At 48.1% G+C, this 18315-nt stretch overlaps 1 protein-coding gene across 1 annotated transcript in view; it reads left to right on the forward strand.

Annotated features, from left to right (window-relative positions):
- Nucleotides 1-8159: 8159 nt before the first annotated feature.
- LOC119436656 (atrophin-1) overlaps nucleotides 8160-18315 on the forward strand; it is a 38445-nt gene continuing 28289 nt past the window's right edge. The window contains exon 1 of the mRNA XM_049659537.1: nucleotides 8160-8364. The gene's annotated coding sequence lies outside the window, so the exon portion shown is untranslated. The remainder of the gene's footprint in view (nucleotides 8365-18315) is intronic.

Here is an 18315-nt window from a genome sequence, read left to right on the forward strand (position 1 = left end):
ACACAAATGCATACATTCCGCGCCAGTAGAATCGCTGCCGCAGGCGATTGTAGGTCTTGAGAACGCCGGCGTGAGCGCTTTGTGGGTCAGTGTGGAAAGCAGCGCATATGTCCGTGCGCATGTGGCGAGGTACCACTAGAAGCCACCTCCGGCCATCAGACGCGTAATTCCGGCGATAAAGGAGATCGTCGCGAATAGTGAAATGGGCGGCTTGGCGACGCAGAGTTCTTGAGGCGGGATAAGTGGATGGGTCAGTGAGAAAGTCAAGGAGTTGACAAATCCACGCATCCTTGCGTTGCTCCGACGACATGTCTGCGAAGTCAATAGGCGACAAGGGAGCCGAAGAGGCTGACGGAGAAGCCATGTCAGACGCTAGCGGCGAGCGGGACAGTGCATCAGCGTCCGAGTGTTTGCGGCCGGATCGGTACACAACACGGATGTCGTAATCTTGCAGGCGAAGCGCCCAACGACCGAGGCGTCCCGAGGGATCTTTCAGCGACGAGAGCCAGCATAGAGCATGATGGTCCGTGACGACGTCGAAAGGGCGGCCATAAAGGTACGGACGAAACTTAGCTAAAGCCCAAATTATAGCGAGGCACTCTTTCTCGGTGACAGAATAGTTACACTCGGCTTTCTTGAGCGTTCGACTCGCGTAGGCAACGACGTATTCTTGGTATCCTGGTGTTTTTTGAGCCAATACCGCACCAAGGCCAACACCACTGGCGTCAGTATGGATCTCCGTAGGCGCATTAGGGTCAAAGTGACGGAGTATTGGTGGCGACGTTAGTAAGCGCCGTAGCGTTCGAAAAGATTCGTCGCATTCTGTTGACCAAGCAGACAGGCCGTTAGAGGCGGTCAGAAGGTTGGTAAGAGGCGCGATGATGGTAGCAAAGTCGCGCACAAATCGACGAAAATACGAGCACAGCCCAATGAAACTTCTAAGTGTTTTCAAGGAATTGGGCTTGGGATATTCGGCTACGGCACGGAGCTTCGCGGGGTCCGGAAGAACTCCCTCCTTGCAGACGACGTGGCCTAGTATCGTCAACTGGCGTGCAGCAAAGTGGCACTTCTTTATGTTAAGTTGAAGGCCAGCAGAGGTGAGGCACGTGAGAATCGCACGAAGACGAACAAGGTGAGTTGGAAAATCGCGAGAAAAAACGACGATGTCGTCAAGGTAGCAGAGGCAGGTATTCCACTTGTAGCCACGAAGGATGTTATCCATCATCCGTTCGAAAGTAGCTGGGGCGTTGCACAATCCGAACGGCATCACGTTAAACTCATACAGTCCGTCAGTAGTGACAAAAGCCGTCTTAGGTCGGTCAGGGTCGGCCATTGGAACTTGCCAGTAACCCGAGCGCAAATCCAGTGACGAGAAATATTCTGCCCCTTGCAAACAATCGAGAGCATCATCGATGCGGGGCAACGGGTATACATCCTTCCGAGTTATCTTATTGAGGCGGCGGTAGTCAACACAGAATCTGATAGAGCCATCCTTTTTGCGCACAAGTACAACAGGAGAGGACCAGGGGCTCTGGGATGGCTGAATGACACCACGCGTAAGCATATCATCCACTTGTTCATTGATAATACGCCGTTCTGCCGCTGAAACTCGGTATGGTCGTTGGCGTAAGGGCGCATGGGAACCGGTGTCAATGTGGTGTGTGACGCTTGTTGTACGACCTAAAGATGGTTGGGCGCAATCGAAGGAGGACCGGAAGTCTCGAAGAAGGGCCAGGAGTTCGCTGCGTTCTGTTGACGGTAGATCGGCAGCAATAGAAGGGTGGAAACTGTCTGGACCCGAAGGTTTGGGAACAGGTGATGTCATGGCATTCAGTTGAAGATGGGGTTGGTCCTCTGCAAACTCGAGGGAGCGCAGGAGATCGGCACCTTGAATGTGACCCAAAGATTCTCCACGAAGTAATGTAACAGAGGATGGGAGCCAGTTGGAAACTAACATAGTAGTAGCACCCGATTCAACCGTAAGTACAGCAAACGGCAGTCGTAGGCCGCGACGGCGGAGAAGTACCTCCGATGGGGCAAACAGAACAGTTCCGTCAGGGGCGGCCGTACAGGACAGAGGCACAATGGTCGACGTTTCAGGGGCAATATCTGTGTCCGCAGCAACGACAAGTTTGTGAGCGTCGGGATGATTATCCACCGAAAGAGAGGTTTGCAATGGCGTAAGGGCCACTTCTGCACGGGAGCAGTCTATGACGGCGCGATGACGTGAAAGGAAGTCCCATCCGAGAATAACGTCGTGGGAGCATGACGGCAGCACGAAAAACTCGATGACATAAAGTTCACCTTGAATAGCGACACGTGCGGTGCAAACAGCTGAAGGCGCAATGCACTGTGAGCTGGCAGTGCGGAGCATTAGTCCCGAGAGCGACGTGGTCACTTTTTGATCTTGCGGCATAGGTTTTCGCAGATAACCGAAACAGCGGCCCCCGTGTCAATAAGCGCTAATGCGGCGGTTCCTTCAACGTCGACGTCGATAATGTTTTGCGGCGAAATAGATGGAGGCCTTGGGCAGTTCGACGCGCATGCAGCTCTTGCCTCCGGAACTGCAGCGATCAGTTTCCCTCCTCCGTAGGAGGTCGGCGACGCATGGGTGATAGGGAGCGTCGTCGCGGAGATAGGGACCGGCGGTTAGCATAGGCTGGCTGATCGTCAGGGACGTACCTTGGTGGCGACCGGGCAGACGAAGGAACAGGCCTGCCCATGACGTCAAATGGCGAAGGTGGACATCGGCGACAGTGGCGGGCGACGTGTCCAGCGACACCACAGGCGAAGCAGATGGGCCTATTGTCTGGCGTTCGCCACGCGTCGGGGCGGCGGAGGAACGGAGCCGACGGTCTCGCGAAGGCGAGCGGCGCAGCATTCGCGGTCGTCGGCCAGGCATTGGTCGGCATCGCAGGTCGAGCATACGGCGCAGGATGTTGAGGGGGCCGAGCCGCGACGGAAGCGTAGGTAAGTGGCGCAGTGACGGGTGGTTGGTGAGTCACAGGCGGGAGGGCCTCAGCAACCTGGGTCCGAATGACGTGTTGAAGGTCCGGAGCCAAAGACTGCGAAGGCTCGTGCGTGAGAGGCAGCAATGAAAGCTGACGCGCTACCTCTTCCCGGATAAAGTCCTTGATGGTAGAGAGCAGCGGCTGTTGATCGGCAGAGGGGGCAGCTAGCTGCAAGCTCGATAGTGTGTCTGGCGTCATGAGGGCTTGGCGGGCGATCGTGCGCTGCCTACGCAACTCGTCAAAGCTTTGACACAAGGAGACGAGTGCCGCGACCGTGGTGGGATTTCTCGCGAGCAGCATCTGAAAAGCGTCGTCCTCGATGCCCTTCAGTATGTGCTTGATTTTCTCGCCCTCTGTCATGGTAGGGTTGACGCGGTTGCAGAGATTCAGCACATCCTCGATGTAGCCCGTGTAATTCTCCCCTGGATGTTGCGCACGTTCACGCAAGCGCTGCTCTGCGCGAAGCTTGCGGGCCGTAGGCCGACCAAAGACGTCCGAAATGGAAGTCTTAAAAACGGACCAAGTGGGTATGTCGGTCTCGTGGTTGCGATACCACAGTTGCGCGATGTCCGCGAGATAAAACATGACGTGACTCAACTTCGATGAATCGTCCCATTTGTTATTGGCGCTGACCCGCTCGTATGTCGACAACCAGTCTTCAACGTCGGAGTCACCTGAGCCGTTGAAGATGGGCGGATCCCGCTCACGGTACACGGCGCTGCAGGTGGCAGGCGCTGCCGAAGGGTCAGTCTGAGTCGAGGTGTCGTTGACCATCATGGGTGCAGGAACCGAAGGGAGCGTCCGGGAGCGGAGTTCCAGGTTGGTGCGGGGGACCCACGCAGCCTCCACCAAATGCAACGTGATTTATTCACGTGTAAACGTCAATGAATTCGAGAAACGTCAGGCGAACGTCAAGAAGCGGCGAGGCGACCAGCAGTCAAAATCCGGGCAAGCGCAAGCTCGGGGCGCGTGGTTAGCACTAACACTGTGGCTTGCTTGCTGACTGCTTCGTCGTCGTCTTGTCTGTCTTCTTCATTACAATATATATATATATATATATATATATATATATATATATATATATATATATATATATATGAACACGGCCCGAAGATTGACTGTAGTTAGTGCAGAAAGTTGGGCTAGTTGGAAACGATATTAGCGCATGTGGGATCACAGTTGAGACCATGGCACGCGTCCTTTGTACCGTTCTTATCATGCGTCACGCCGAGTGGCCATATCTGGGCGTTAACGGTGGCGCAGCAGCGTCCGTGGACACTGTCGAATTAGGCATCGTGTCAGTTTTGATTGGCTGCTACGGCCTCCCTGATTGCCTCAAAACACCAACATGGCGGAATTAAAAAATCTAATGGAATTTGAGTGTGAGCCATTGACAAAGTATGGCAAAGATGGAAAATTAAATGTTGTAATGGTTTTAGTTGTTTTGGTTACGGCCAACAGCCTTGACTACTCTCAGGCATGTGTAGCGGAAGGGGTAGGGAAAATGAGAGTAAAGAGAGCGCAGTCGGAATGTAGGGCATGAAGTCTCCCTCCCGCAGAAAGTCCGAGAGCGGAAATGAAATGGTTCGTTGAAAATAGGGCCCCAGCGCGAACCGCCTGTCCTGTTACACTCTTCTTTTTATAAACGCTGGAAATAAAAGCAAAGGTGGGCGTTTTGACAGCGCGAGCCGATCAGCGCCGGTGGTTATTATTAGACGATACTATACCGACAAAGATAATAAATGCTTCTTCTTTCTGGTTTTAGGTGCCAAAACCAGTTCTGATTATGCGGCACTTGTGACGGGTGATAGGTGACGGGTGATACGTCGTAATTAGTCGATAATTAACAAAATTCATTAATTAACTGTTAAACGTTTAGTTTCAGCGGGCTCATCGTAATTGGGAAATTGATGCGAGCTCTCCGTACAAGCCGTATCAGGTTTTGGATCGGGAAAATGAGATTACTGGCACAACGAAATTCAGCTATCAGAGCGCGCGAAACGGAAACTGGGAGGTTGCAGCGAGCGCGAACCCACGCCCTTCGAGGCGACGCTCTGCTTACGTCACCGAGCAGCGGGCCGCCAGCGTGCTGCGGCTCCGCGCTCCTGACTATTCCGCGCGTAATCTCATTTTTCCAGATCCAAAAGCTGACATGGCTTGTACGGAGAGCTCGCTTCAGTTTCCCAATTACGATGAGCCCGCTGAAACTAAAGGTTTAAACGTTATTGAATTTTTGTTAATTATCCACTAATTACCACGTATCGTCCGTCACCCCGTGGTCGGCACCACTGACGACATGTCTCTGAAGAAACCGTACATTTATTTCATAACGGCTATTTTTAAATATTCCTTAAAGTCTTCATAGGCCAACGCAGGCCAACCCGGTGTACACGTAAGGTCGTTCTCAAAAACTAGGCGCGTAGTTTCGCGGTCATTCTACTTTGTGATGCATAATTGTTCCCCTTTACCGTTTGTTTCTTTCTGTGCAGCTCAATGGTCCTGGCAAGCACTAATCTTACATACCATTAGTTGATGGGTTTGTAAACGTGACTAAATAGCGCGGCAATGCGGTTCTGTTTTTTTAACCTCGTTATGCTTTTAGAATAGAAGCGACATAATTATTTGTTGGTTATGGAAAGGCCGCTCGTAAACTAAACCCCAATAACTAACTTTTTTCGGGTAGTAAATGTCAATACCAGTGTTACTACATGTGCTGGTCTTATCTATGAACTTTTTTTGCGTAGTGAATGCTACTACCGGCACCGTGACATACACCTTCGATAACTTTGTGATAAGCCGTTATTAGCGTTTGGTTAGCAACTGATGCAACTTTTTTTCCCGTGACCGTGCCTAAAACACACTTGTATAACGCCGTAATTAAACGACGTGTGTACACGTTAAACATTGCACGCATGCCTAAAATACCCCCTTCTTGTTCTTCTTCTTTCTTCTTTCTGGGGTACTTTACTTGCCAAAACCAGTTCTGATTATGAGGCACGCCGTAGTGGAGGGCTCCGGATTAATTTTGACCACCTGGGGTTCTTTAACGTGCACTACAACGCAAGCACACGGGCGTTTCTGCCCGAGTGCTCCCCCCACCCTTATTTTCAGCAAACATGAAGTTAATGCCACTCCGAATTTTCTTTTTTTTTTTTTTCGAAGACAACGCGCACACACTATATGTGCTTTACATATATGGCGACAATTACTATTCAGTAATTATTTTGAAAGCTCATAATTAAACCAACAATGTTCAACTTTCTCCACACATTGCCCATCACATGCGCCTTCATTTCTCCCAAATGTAACCTCGGTGCCATGTACAAAAGTACAAAAGTATGCAAGAAAATGGGGAGAAAAGAAGCATTTGTAATTATTTGCAAAGCTCATCATCAACTCAGAGGTGCTAAAATTTCGCCCCACATTACCCTTAATTAAACTTTCGGTTCACATGGTTCCCATTCTCTCCAAATATAGCATTGCTGCCTCCTTTAGCTCTTTCATAACAGCGGGGAAACTTTATAATCGTTTTATATAACGGTTTAAAACAAGAAGAAAATGAGGGTTTAGCAATTTTCATTAAGTATCTTACTGATTCACGCACGCACACTTCAAAATATTACTGCACATCACCCCTGACATGCCCCTAACGATGTCCCCTATTTTCTCTAAACATAAATTGGGTGTGTGATCCAGTTCTCCCACGACGCCGAGAAAACACGCACATAACGTTTTCGAACGCTTCTAGTCGTACTAACAGCTTGGCTGTGAGAAGGGTGAAACATAATATTTACATATTAGTAGTACATGACATGGTTTGCTGCAAAACGTTTCCGTTGTTCTCTTCGTTTGAGGCGTGAGGCTGTACCTGGCACACCCGTGCGAGCTGTGCAGCCCAACCTTGCTATCTTTAAATGAGTACCGACTCAAAATCTGAGTATTTATTTATTTATTTATTTATTTATTTACTAGCGTGTACAGTAGCTGTTCACTAATCATGTTGTGGACTCATATTCCACAGTGCGCGACGGATAATTAATTGCTCGAACATACTCTTCTACTGCTTCCTGTCTCGTTCGATTTGCAAGAGAGCACCGAAAGCGCCATGACGTCGCGGACCCCCTGATAAACAGGCTAGCACGCGTTATTGCACAGTGCACACTGCTGACGCGCACGGGACGCATCCACACTATAGGCAATAAAAGGCTCATTGCGAAAAACAATACAGACGTCGACCGAAGTGAATGAATGAATGAATGAATGAATGAATGAATGAATGAATGAATGAATGAATGAATGAATGAATGAATAAACCTTTATTTGAAGCAGTGACTTTGCAGTCGAGGTGGGAGCAGAAACGTGCAGCTGGTAGATGTGCTAGCCAGCAGATAGATGTTGGTGTAAACAAAGACGTTGTTATCTGCTTCGTGCTATTCAAGTGGTCGTATTCGCGTGCTTTTACTTGGCCACTGGTAATTCTTTATCATAATGTAACGGTAAAGGCGTTGATGTCTGCTGCCAGAAAATTGCGCTGCATTCCTCATTTGTCACATCTCGCTTCCGCAACCAGCAGTCTGCCGCTTACCTACTTTCCCCTCTCCACTTTCTCCGGGCACGCGTGCGTGAGGAAAGCGCAGGCTCAGGAGCGCTTACTTTAAAAAAAAGTTAGTTGGTCTACTGGGTGTTTGGGGCGCAAAAACAACGTGAACGTCGAAAAGAAACAAACGCGGCGTTCGCCCGTCCCATATACCACGCACGTACGAGTGAGCCCCTCTCAACATCGCCGGAGTACCAACCTTACTGGCGGAAGCGCTCGCTAGAAAATGTCCGGAAGTATGATTCTCAGACAGAACGTTCTCGCTCAAATTTTAACGCCATAATTTACGCTCCTACTTTTGAGTATCACATGCTGTTCGCTTTCACAGGCACCGACAGTTGTTTGAAACTGTGACCGCGTGACTGCGTCAACGTTTCATTCGTAAACTTTTTGATTGGTTCCACTTCTGATGGGGCCCAACCGTCCCGTTCCCGCGTCGTAATAGACTAGCTGTTTACTCGTCGCCGGCGCGTGCAGCCGCTACCGCCGCTACTACGAAAGGCGCGCCGACGCCGCCGACGACGCCGTTGCCCTCTGGCGGCCGCCCCGCCAGTTCCGCAGCGAAGCGCGGTTACCCGAGCCTTGCCTTTTTGCCGCGGCTGGCTCGCGCGTTTGCCGTCTCGTTTGATCCCACGGTCGCATTCTCCTTGACGCCTAGTTGCAGGACGGCAGCCGGTCGCCGGCTGCGGGTACAACTCAGCTCGGCGCATCAAGGCAGCGGGAGACGCGCAGCTTCGTTCGCATTGCCACTCGCAGGTAGGTGATCCCCGCTGCTGCTCAGCCAGGCGCTGGCTCAGCGGTTCTCGCCGAAGTCAACCCGTGAGCGCACACGCGCGCCCGATTCGAAGCGGGATGGTGCGCGCGTTTGTTGCAGTTATATCGACTCTTTGGGGCACTTTCGCCCTTCCCGCGCTTTTTTTTTTTCCTCTCCTGTCCTCTTTCCTTTTCGGCTCGATCGAGCGCCGGAGAGCGGCACGCCCCCTTCCTTGTATACCGGTCTCTGCTAAGCTGATGTGCACGTTGCCCCGAGAGGGTGCTTATGCGATCGTGCGCGCGTGTGGAAGCGATCGACGGGATTAAACATTTGACCATGTAATAATAATAATAATAATAATAATAATAATAAAATAATAATAATAATAATAATAATAATAATAATAATAATAATAATAAAGGGGAAAAGAAGAAAAGAAACGTGCGCTGTCTCGTTGGGAAAAGAACGCACCGCGTTGTCCAGATCGGCTGACTGCCGTAGGGGTCAGCCGTCAAATTAGATTGCGCTGGCTATTGCATAAATAAACAGAAAAAAGAAGATATGGGGTTCAAATTTCGCATAAAACCGCACGTGTAAACTAGTTCTGTTGGCGACTGATAACAGTTTCTCAAGTACGCAAAATTCAAGGAAGACAGCCTAGCTATAGGGTAATAGATTTACGCAATGTTTTGGCCCGCTCGGGGATTCTCTTTATCTCAGAATGGGTGGCCCAGTCGCTGTTCTTTTTCAACTGTAATGGGTGAAATATGAAGATGCACAATAATATATTCATGCAGTGGACACCTGTAAAACGGATTTTACATTCCTTGAACGTACAAGCTCGACCTCGTCAGAACTTTACAATACTCAAGTAACATCTTTGTAAAACTTTTTCATGGCCTAGTGTGTTAGCCATACTTGGAACTAAAGGTAGCGAAAAAAAGAATACACATTCACAAGGAAGTGCACGTAGGACAAGCGCAAATGCACTGAGTACAGTATATTTTCCTGTGCATGCATCTTCCAGCACAGTTTCATTTTCCAGTACATGTTTCGGGCCCCTGCGTTCTTCGAATAACAACTGCAATCTCTTCCCCAGAAAGGTTACCGCGAAGAGAGACACACTGTATTTCCTCGAATCTAAGTACCCTTTCTTTTTATGTCCATGAAAACCAAGTTGAGGGTGCGGTAGGTAAACTTACTTTGAAAGAGAGAGAGAGAGAGAGAGAGAGAGAGAGAAACGTGGTGGGAAAGGCAGGGAGGTTAACCCGAAAAGATTCTGGTTTGCTTCCCTGCACCGGGGGAAGGGAAGGGGAAATGAAAAAGGTTCTTTCGAACAGTTTCAGCTTACTTTGAAACTGTTCGAAAGAACCTACCATTTCATGGCAAGAATTATTATTTTCTTTTCAACGCAAAATTAAACGATTCAGTTATTTTAAACGGAAGATACAGTTGTGGCTATAGGAAGGCAAATTACTGCTCGCCATGACCACAGTCATTCGTACTCGCTGTCTGTGGTGCGAGTTGATACGCGTGGCGCTGCTGAAGCATCACACAATAAATTGCCGCCCTAAAGCCTTGATTTGGGCCAGTTGGTTTGTACTTTGCAAAGATGCAAAAGGAATACCCACGACGGCGCCTGTCGTATGTGTTCCTTGTGCGACTTCATCTTCAGCGATATATCAACGATGTCAATAAAATATAAATTGACCTTCTGTTCTTTCGAGCCTGTTTCTGAAAAGATTGCACCTCTGCATCGGTTCAAACGTCGACAGCTCAAGTCAAGAAAGAAAGGCGGCCGGTTACATTTGCGTACATCTTTTTGCAGCTACTCCTTTTTTGAGAACAGTAGCGCGAGTCGAATTGAAGAGTGTTTTCCACACCTAAATATGTGAGAAGCTGCAGTAACTACGAACGGCTTTCGAAATTTTTGCAGCTTCATTGTTTTCGTAATTAATAGGCACGTTTTAACGCGCTCTTTTAGATCCAGTAAAATATCGTCAAGCAGCATTATAAAGGCGCGCTTTACAAAGTACGTTTGCAAGTCGATGCCTTTAGGCTCCAAATTTTGCATTGGCATCGCTAGCATGAAGCCACGTTGTGTTTCGTCTTTGGCCGTGGCACACATGATTAACTAATTGATTGAATCACGGGGTTTACCATCCAAGAGCAAAACAGGAGCTACAAGAGACGTTGTAGCGGAGGGCTCCGGAATATTGCTGACCGCCTACAATGTGCACCTAAATCTAAGTACACGAGCCTACTTGCACTTTGCCTCATTGCATTAGGTTCAAAGTGCGAACAATGTTACAAATGTGCATTTGAACTCTGAGCAGCTTGCGGCAAACTAAATTTTTACTGAAGCAGTATGGACCAGGTGGACTAGTTGGTTAAGGCTAACTTTAAATCATTCAAAACAACTCCATCAAAACAGAGAAGAGACACTATACTGTATATAGCTCTGCGTCACACCAGTTCGAAGTCAGCGCTAGTGTATCTTTTATGGTTTGTCTATAGAACTTCACAAGTCCCTGTCGCAGTATCTGCATGAAACGGGCCTCCGTGCTTATGTATAATTTCAGTTACAAATTATGCCGCGTGGCAACCAATGCGAATAAAAAGAGTGTCGCACGTCATTTCTGTCCTAATTGGTTGGCTTGCACTGTTTTAAGTATCTTAATTACAGTGATAGCTGTTATGGGCTCACTCCCCTAGTTATTTTGATGTCTGACAGTGCCCGCCGCTGGAATGCCCGAGTGCTTTGCCAGAATTTACAAATAAAGAAACGTCGCAATGCCCCGCGAGGATTCGAACTCTTGGCCCACAAGACCTACGGCACATAATACTGCACCAGCTATCGCGTCACAGCTTCGCATTATGGGTGAAAGTGCAACTTTTTTCCTTCTTTTTACCGTCTCTCATTTCCAAGTGCTTCGTAACGGAATTGTACCGCGCCAACGAACGTCTATATAGAATCTATCTAACCGTCGCTTACAATCGCTTACGGAAACTTTAAGATAAAACGCAGAAGTAGGATGTAACTTAGATAAAAAACGAAACTGAAGGATTATACAACAAAAGCTGTTTCTACGCGCAAGTATACTTACACAGCTGCGCCTGCATTGCGCCTATAGTTCGCTGCCGCGCGCACGTTGTGACGCTTTTTGCCCTCCGTCAAACGTGGACCCACATTCCGAAGAAAAGCCTTTACGATTCTTCAACGTGGAAAGCAGCGCACTCTCACTCAGTTTTTGCGTGTTCAGCGCGTTCATCGCCGAGAATGATGAGTGATCTTGACGATCGAGTCACAAAAGGTCAGTGGGATGCCACAGTTTTAGAAAGGTTCTGGCTATATATAGGTATACTTCCAAGCACGAAGAGCCCATTTAGGGGCTTATCTTCGTCGCACCACTTGTTGAACACCCGCTCGAAATGATTCACCTATTCCTTCACACGTTCCTCCACGTGCTCCAAGAAACGCACGAGGACCCACGGCTTCGAAACAAACTTGTTTCGTCCATCGGGTGCTTCCCGGGAATGCATTACTCAGGCCAATGCGTTGATCCTCAGAAGCTCGTTCTGTGTCTCTCCGGCCTGGTCTCCTGGGAACGCGGCTTGAGCTCGTGTGACCGCTTTCAAGGGATGTCACGCGGGGGCATATTCTACCCAGCACCTCCGCCAGATGCCGGACGCGTTCGATGACGGGACAGGTAAGCAGACGAGTGAAGAAGAGACCATAAACTCGGAAGGAAGCCCTCTATAAGGGCGAACGTGCGCCGTCTAATCCGGGAGACAGTTGTGGGGCGGCGATAGCGGTGAGCACCGTCGTCGGGTCGAATGACGCAGTTCGCACATCGGGGGAGAGGTTTTGTAACGGTTCTCTTCCTTTCTTCATTCTTCGCACCCCTCGTCATTGGCTCGTACGCGGCACGCCGCCGTTATCGCGGGGATTGGCCACTCGTTGCGATGAACGATAAGGAAAAAAAAAATGTACGGTTTGAAAGACCAACAAGATAACCTCCCCATGCGCAACAGCAAGGAAAAGAAGTATCCTTCACCGTCTCGCGGTATATGTTAGGTGCATCGCGGTGCTTAATACGCGTGAGCTATCCCAGCCTGCAAGTGTCTGTACCACTCTAGAAGATGTACAGCCTGTTTCACACTTAGGGGAAAACTCGGAGCGCATTGCAAGGCGCTTCGAGTTTTCCCCTAAGTGTGATACAGACTGCGCGTACTATACGCGCGGAATGAAATGCGTCAAAAATTTTTTATAGCGGAACACCGAATAAGCGCAATTATACTCATGTCGGTATACGCATCTGGTCGGTAAAGATGGTAGGAACTCTGATCTAAGCCTATAAGAGCCAAAATTACGCCGATATAACCCGAAACAAAGGTACGCGCATTAGTTAGCCCTGGAGTGAAGCGTTTCATTACGTGAATATAGTACATCTTTGTTATGGATCAAGCGTACACCGTGATGCACCTAACTTTTACCTCGAGGAAGCGATCTCTTCGGTGCCCTTGAGGTGGTAAGAAATGAAGGGCAGTCTTGGTAAGCAGTGCGCGGTAGGTGCGTGGAACGATTGCGTCTGCACCAGCCTCGTGCTAGATGCAGTCAGTTCGGAATGCATTCAAGAAACGGCGCAAAGGGCGTCTATGTGAGGAAAGAAAGACGAGTAGCCATTGTTGCTGCAAATTCGAGTGCCAATTTCTTCACAAATAAATGTGTATCCGCCGCGGAAGGAACTTTCGATGCACAGAAAAGCGGATTTGAAGGCTCTGAAAAACATAACCGAAGGAGACGAATTTCTCATTTCCAAGATGTCAGCATGTGTTCCAGGCAGGGGCTCCGGAAGTAAATCTGATTTGTGGGGGCGACGTCTGGGCAGGAGGAGGTGGGGGCTCTCTCTCTCTCTCTCTCTCTCTCTCTCTCTCTATATATATATATATATATATATATATATATATAATCAACGACTACTGACCAAGCGCAGAGAAATGAAGGCTGTACATGTCTGGTAGAATCTTCGGAGATTTATTAGTGAGCACGCACATATTGGACTTACAATGAATGACAACTTCTAAGGAACGTGTTGACAAGGCTTCCACAGAAAGCATACATGTCACCAACTACTGAATACTACATACATACATACATACATACATACATACATACATACATACATACATACATACATACATACATACATACACATACATACATACATATAAACCATATTCAACACAATGCACAAAATTAAAAACCCGCACTTTTCCTTCTACTTCGGGTCATACACAACAATTTTTTTATATACCCCCCCCCCCCCCCCCCCCCTGGTTCCGGAGCCCCTGGCCAGGCCAAGCGAGGGTGATCGCAATTATTCGTATTCAATGGTAATTGCATCACATAAGTCGCACATTCTCGCAAAAGGGCGGCGACATCGTAAAGCTAAGAACAGTTGCCACCCGGCGCAATCCTCTTTTGCTTTCGCCGTGCGCTCAGTGTTATCGTGTGGCCGCTATCACTCAATACGCCCTTGCAGTATTATATTCTCTCGTTCTCTTCGGTTGAAACGTCATATCAGATTGTATGCGCGATGCTTGTTGCAAATCGAATTGTCGGGATTACCGTTCGTTAATCAAAGGTCGCTTTGCACGACACATTTTCACCCGCGGGTTAATTTAAATTTCTTGACAGGCAAAATGCTCCGCGCAAGTTACAAGCAAGTTACCGTATACAGTAAATTGACGGATGGCGGAGTGACGCGGGCTAAATTCGTTAATTTCGTTATTCTAAAACTTACTATATGCGGCTATATAGTTACTGACTCTTACGGGGTGCCTTTTACTCTCAGGTAAATTTATCCGCGATTAAGATGCTTCGTGTAAGCGGCTGTTGGAATTAGTGTTGGCGCCTAAGAAATAGCTAGGAACCCAGCTCTGAACTGCGTCAATCGACAAACACGTTTACCGTGTTTGTTGTTGCCGATTTGTATAATTTTATGCATCGTTCCTTAAAGAGACGCTAAATAGGAATGTTATAGGTTAAACCTAAATTGAGAGATGGAGAGAGAGACCAAACCGAAGTTTTGGAACTATTAGCGCTGTGTCACGTTATCCTTCCTGGGACTACTAAATTCTGTGATCGATAAGCATGCCATAGGCTAGGAATGAGGCTTCTACGCACTCTTCTAGGCGTATGACTTTTTCAACGTGGCTAAAATTGGGAGCACGCGAAGGAAGCGGTATAGCGAAAGAAGCCGGAAGCTTAGTAAAGCACGATGTGCGGTCGCACGACACTCTGCGCTGTATTTCGTGCTCCCGCGTGGTATTTCCCGATTTTCTTCTTTTTTTTTTTTCGTTTATAACCGTGACGCGCATATAGTTGAGGTTACGCGCTCCCCCATTTATGTTTCAGCCTCAAACGCTTATCTAAACACGGGGCAGGATGAGCTAACGGTGCAGTCGCGTCGGGTCGTCGACTCTCGGCAGACGCGTATATATGATTTGACTTGAAGAGCGGCGGACGCGTATTGAGAAATACAAGGAGCCCCGCACATTTGTGTTGCAGCGTGCTCTATAGTATACTATAGTATACTCAAAACAAACGCTGGACGCGCGCCCTTCCGTTGGTGGTTGTGGCTGCCCGCCAGCAGCATATAGCATTGAAGCCATGCACATGGGTGCTGCGGCAATAGCGATACCCTGGCGAGCTGACTCGCCCGGTGTTCGGAAAGAAGAGCGGAAGCTGAAGGAGATCGCCGCTTGTCAAGTAGCGTATGCTAGTATACAGAGGGACGTTCTGTGCACTACATCGATCAGTTTCTTTGCTTTCGCGATTTGTGCTAGAATGCAGAAGCGATCGCGTACTTCAGACTTGGTGCACTTAGTGCAAAAAACCCAGGTGGTCAAAAATTAGCCTGGCGCCCCTCGTAACCCATTGTGCAGTTTGGGACGTTAAGCCCCATAATTCAATTTTCTTTCTATCTCTTTCCTTTCTTTATCTTTGTTTGTTTTGGCTTGCGTGCAGCGCCTGCTCCACATGCGGTATGCATTTCGTCATTCGCGGGCGGGCACGTCGTACTTTTGCGGCTGTGTTTGGATCATCGACCGCGGCGAGGCCTTGCGCTCGCTATCAATGATCATATAAGTCGTGTTGGTTGCAATCGCGTGCCCAACGCAATTGGCACCGTGGGAAGAAAACTACCGTGCGAAGTATGTCTATACTATCCGACCGGATTTTACGTCTTTTATCGTTGTCGCGAAAGTCACGAATCCAAATTTCTAGAAGCAACAAAGAATAAGCTTGCCTCCGCCTTTTCTTTCATTCATTGCTACTATATAGCTAGCACTTTGGCTGGTGAATTGAGACACCAAATGAAATGCGCGCCGCTCACGAATATGCAAATTTGTGCGTTTAATATATCCGAATAGGCGCGTAGTACTTGATTTGCGCAAATGGCCATAAAGCGACGAGATTATATACAGCTTTCTCTGTTTACTTTTTCAAATTGAAGAGCTACCTTTAATGATTATTCAGCTATGAAAACAAATTATTAGTATTTTTATTATAAGTTATTATTATTATTATTATTACTACTACTACTGGGATCTGACGCTGGCATTAATGCATGAAGCCAGCGTGCGCGAGTATTTACGTGGTGGAGGCAAGCGACTGAACAAACGGACGACAGCGTGAAACATTTGTCCAGCAGTCGACTGCATGCTGCCCCCCCCCCCCCCCCCCCCCTCCCCTGTGAACATCATTTGCCACATCGCCCTCTCTCAGTCATTCCTATCGTACTCTCCTATAGTGCTTTCGTTTGTGTGTGCGTGTGTATGGCAGAAGGTTCGCCTGCTTCCTCATTACTCAGTCGCCGAGTGTGACGCTTCTTGTTTCTACGAATTACGGAATATCTTCGTGGTCGTGTAACGCGGGCGTTAATTTCGCTAATGAGGTCCCGCCTGCGTGTAGAGCCCGAGCGGCCGAGGCCGCCGACGCCGCCGACGCCGCTGGAGGCTGAGACGCGCAGGGCGACTTTCGCTTTATATACCCTGCGCTTTGCTCGTAGTGTATGTGGATGAGCAACACGTGTGTCCCTCACGTGTCTCCTACGTGCAGCCAGCACTGCAAAATGAATCGTGATAAGATCTTTTTTTGCGATGCCCAGTGTACGTGTTCTCGCTATTTAGTTCTCTCGTTTTCATTCGAGGTTTGATATAGCCAAGAGCAGATAATCAAGCATCTGACCTTACATCGTTCTTGATCCGGCCCATCAGGGAGCTGACTTTCTTTAGGTTTTATTTCTTTTCTTTTTTACACAACTGGTGGGGACGACTTGACGACTATAATAGCCACCCATTTCATACGCTGAGGCCGTAGATTGAACGGGCGCACCTAATAACATGCTGCTTCAATGAACACTGGTTCACTGCAACATTTGATTTTAATTTATTTCTAATGTCTTGCGGCAACTCTTTCCGAAAAAAAAAAATCGTCGGCCTTTCTCCTACCGGAAAATGGGGGTAAGCGAAGCTTGTCCTGGGTGCACCTTGTGTTTGACGGTTATGTTTCTTGTGAGTAACTTGACCGTGGCCAAGGGAAAGGTCAGGTTATCTGCTCGGCATTGGCGGAGTGCCGCAGCTTCAGTGGCTCGCACCGTATATGATCGGCCCGTCGACGACGCGCCCTTTCACGGGTGAGCGATCACCCGTCGGCACTCGGCGAGAGCTGCCTGTTGTTCGGGGCTACGCACAATGCGCGGCCCTCCCATCGGTTTTCCGAGACTGAACTGAACGAAAACGAAGCGGGCGCAGCGCGCGCGAAACCCGGCGTGCCCCGCTGGAGCCGGAGTGTTACATCGTCGGCGCAGGCTAGCGTATGCAATCCTCGCTTGAAAAAGAAGGGAAACCTGCTACATGTGTCTCAATTCGCCCGCGGTAATGTTTGCATGGCTATTCAGAAAACCTATGCAGTTGTAAGTGCAGTGTGTTGACATACTTTTTATGCTAATATGATTGATGAATACATTCCAATCCTTTGAAATAAAGGTCTCTTGCCAAAGTAAGGTCATTATAACGATGGATATGCTACAGGGCGTGATCCATACATTAGAAGTAACAGTGAAACGTTGCAGACTACGGTAAACACAACTGAATTTTGATTCGGTGGTTTGTATATAGTCTAACCAACGGTAACACAAAATCAGTGCTATTCCCGTCGCGGGGACGTGGCATTACGGTATTTGCTTGTATCACAGCTGATGCGCCCTTAGGAGGTCAAAAACTGTCCAAAACTAAGAGTCCACTATAACGTAAGCCACGACCGGGAGAAAAAAAAACTGTCACGAGAAATACTTTGTCATTTACGACAGCAATCACACATTCAGGATTATTATTATTATTATTATTATTATTATTATTATTATTATTATTATTATTATTATTATTATTATTATTATTATTATTATTACAATTCAGCGCTTTTATTATTGCGCGACGCTTCCAAAGCTCCTTCTCGGCGTCATATGCTCATCGATAGTTCATAATAATATTACGAACTTCCTGCCGTACACAGGGAACTGCCCTCATTTCCGTGTACACCACGCGCTTGAAATGCAGCATCTTCTTAAAGCGGTGCGAGGTGGACTTATCTCAGGGATAGACCGACTGATCTGGCTATGCTGGTTCTCTTCCTTGGTCAGCAATTATCGCGCTATTTCGTCATATCCAGTCTTAAAGCCCCTTTTGTTGATGACATCAAGTGGCTACAAGTCACTGCTAGATTCTTCTAACCGCATTCTAGTATAAGACGTTTCCCGATGTTTGTCGGTGATATTTGGTAGATAAGTATCTTCTTAGTTTTATATATATATACGGTTGTTTTAAAGAAATTATAAATTCTGCAGCTGAGGAGAACTCGAATGTATCGCGATGAATAAAGAGCACAA

This window comes from Dermacentor silvarum, chromosome 1, assembly GCF_013339745.2.
Source record: "Dermacentor silvarum isolate Dsil-2018 chromosome 1, BIME_Dsil_1.4, whole genome shotgun sequence".
Lineage (NCBI taxonomy): Eukaryota > Metazoa > Arthropoda > Arachnida > Ixodida > Ixodidae > Dermacentor > Dermacentor silvarum.